Here is a 2,053-nt window from a genome sequence, read left to right on the forward strand (position 1 = left end):
GCTCCCCGAGCTCGCTCCGGAGCGCCCCCTGCAGCCGCGGGGGAACCATCGCACCTGCCCTGCTCACCGGGAGCCGCCAGCGCCCCTGCCGGCTGCGAGCGGAACTGCACCCGAGGGGAAAGGGCCTGACAGCCGAGAAGGCTGGGACTGGGTTTGTGATTGTTCGCTGTTACTGCCAGAGTTATTGCTGTTTGTTTGCCTGGTTATACACATAGAGATATATAACAGTAAAGAACTGTTATTCCTATTTCCCACATCTTTGCCTAAAAGCCCCCTTGATTTCAAAATTTTAATAACTCGGAGGGAAAGGGGTCACATCTGCCATTGCAAGGGAGGCTCCTGCCTTCCTCAGCAGACACCTGTCTTTCAAACCGAGATACCGCGGCACAGCCAAGGAAAGACTCCTCTCCCTGAGCGAGCTGGAGACCTCGGGTGGCGAACTGGCCAAACCCTGGCCCTGTTTCCCTGTGCTGCTGGTGGGAAGCAGGGAGGGGCTGGGAGGAAAAGGTGTTTTAAAGGGTTATTTTACTTCTCATTATCCTCCTCTGACTCTGTTAATAATGAATTTACTTTATACTTTTACATTTCGCGTGTTTCCTCCCAGTCCTTATCCCAACTCATGCCCTGCGTTCGTTTCCCCTCCTCTGCCCAGCTACAGCAGAGGACAGCGAGGCCACAGCTGCCGTGGGTGCCCCACGTTTGGGCAGCACCAACCACGGCAGAGGTTATACACATAGAGATATATAACAGTAAAGAACTGTTATGCCCCACGTTTGGGCAGCACCAACCACGGCAGACACGGACGGAGGAGCCTCATGGAACCCAGGAGACCAAAGTGAGGTGATGGCACCCACAGAACCCCGGAGAGCCCTGCGAGGCGGTGGAACAAGGTGGCACCGAGGCTCCGCTGTGACCTGACGGAACCTCACAGGGACCATTTTCCCCCGTGCTCGGCGCTGCTGAGGTCACACCTCGAGTGCCCCCCGGTCAGGGAGGACGTGGAGCCGCTCGGAGGGGCCTGGAGCACAATCCCTGTGAGGAGCGGCTGAGGGAGCTGGGGCTGCTCAGCCCGGAGCGAAGGAGGCTCAGGGGAGCCCTCACCATTCCCCTCAACGCCCCGACAGGAGGGGGCACGGGGGGCTCGGGCTCTGCTGCCAGGCAGAAGGAGAGGACACAGGAGAGCTGCGCCAGGGGAAGCTCAGGTTGGACATTGGGAAAAAATCCTTCACTGAAGGAGTGACTGGGCACTGGAATGGTCGGCCCAGGGAGGAGCTGGGGGCACCGTCCTGGGAGGGGTTTAACAAAACCTGGAGGGGTTTAACAAAGCCTGGAGGGGTTTAACAAAGCCTGGACAGGTTTAACAAAGCCTGGACGTGGCGCTCAGGGCCGTGGTTTGGTTGGTGAGGAGGTGTTGGGTCCCAGGTTGGACGCGATGATCCCAAAAGTCTTTCCAACCTCATCCATGCTGTGATTCTGGGACTCTGTGATCGCGACCCTCCCGAGTCCCTGGCTGCAGGGGGATTTTCTGCTCCCTCATGGGATGCAGGTGGACAACAAAGTCTGAGCCAGCCCGTGCCCAGCTGTGCCATCGGTGTGGGGGAAGTTTGGGGGAACTCTCTGCCACCCCGGCCCTGCTCCTCCTCCCGGCTGGGTGCGGAGCTGCTGGGACACGGGGAAGGGTCCCAATGCTTCCCCCACTCGCCCCCGAGCCGCGCACACATTTCGGGGCACTTTGAAGCAATCCAGGGGTGAAGTTGGGTGTTGGAGGTTCAGGGTTTTCCTTTTCTTTCTTTCTCTCTGGGGAATTTCTCCCGCTTTGTTGCCAGGAGACACCAACGAGCCGTCCTCAGGAGACAGAAGAAGCTGCCCCGCAGGGAGCGGCTGGCGGCCCTCTGAGCTGGGGGGCTTCTCTCGAGGGGCAGAGACACCCGAGATCTGGGCTGGGGAGGGGGCTGGGCGCAGCTCAGAGGGGCAGAGACACCCGAGATCTGGGCTGGGGAGGGGGCTGGGCGCAGCTCCGAGCTCTCTCTGGTGCTCTCGGCCTTCGGCGGCG

This window comes from Corvus brachyrhynchos, unplaced genomic scaffold (assembly GCF_000691975.1).
Source record: "Corvus brachyrhynchos isolate BGI_N302 unplaced genomic scaffold, ASM69197v1 scaffold1483, whole genome shotgun sequence".
In the NCBI taxonomy this organism is placed as follows: domain Eukaryota; kingdom Metazoa; phylum Chordata; class Aves; order Passeriformes; family Corvidae; genus Corvus; species Corvus brachyrhynchos.